Raw genomic sequence first — 749 nt, 5'->3', positions numbered from 1 at the left:
CAATATAGTTATGATGTTTTGGACACGTTATAGAGAGATGCAAAGAGAGGTTAAGCCAAACTATCGAAATGGAATTAGTACTACGGGAGATTTAAGACATGGTTGTGGTGGAACTAAAGATCTACCCCGGTACCGATTGTAAGATAAAAGAGGAGAGGGCAAGGCAAAGCATGACGACTAGCAAGAAGATGTTGAGGTAAATCCTAGGCTAGGTTGTGTGCCTTCGCACATTATTAGAAGGATTGCAATGGAACGTGACACGAGGACTTCTCGAGGGTGACCCATCCTAGTACTACTCTCGACCAAGCACGTTTAACTTTGAAATTCCGGTGGGATCCGGTGCGTTAGTGCTGCTATGATCGCATAAGATGGAGGAATCGGAACTAGCAGCAAAGCAACGATATGAGATTATGTATCTAGAATGTTATAAGTTACGTGAAGGGAATTAAAAAAGGGCTTAAGCAAAGCAATTAGGATTAGTTGATTACTAATAGATGGCGTACTTGTATGCCATAGTTCTTCAACATAATACCAGTTAATGATAGGCAAACCATGAAATGGCTATACAGTTCATTGTGTGAGAATTCAGCACAACTTGATAGCCGACTCTGATGGGCAAAAAGCAAAACCCAAAAAGGCGAGGGTACTAGTTGATGTCATCTAAAGAAGGCAAGAATTAATATACGAGGTCGAAGATTCCACAACATGACTTTGGCTACAAGACTTACTTTGCACTCCCTGGACAGATA

At 41.3% G+C, this 749-nt stretch overlaps 1 pseudogene; it reads right to left on the bottom strand.

Moving 5' to 3' along the window:
• Nucleotides 1-249: 249 nt before the first annotated feature.
• LOC129893610 (5S ribosomal RNA) lies at nucleotides 250-367 on the bottom strand (annotated as a pseudogene).
• Between the last annotated feature and the right edge of the window lie 382 nt (nucleotides 368-749).

Source organism: Solanum dulcamara, chromosome 6, assembly GCF_947179165.1.
Source record: "Solanum dulcamara chromosome 6, daSolDulc1.2, whole genome shotgun sequence".
NCBI classification, from domain to species: Eukaryota; Viridiplantae; Streptophyta; class Magnoliopsida; order Solanales; family Solanaceae; genus Solanum; species Solanum dulcamara.
Note: the sequence above shows the minus strand (reverse complement) of the source record. Positions and strands in the feature narration are given on the sequence as shown.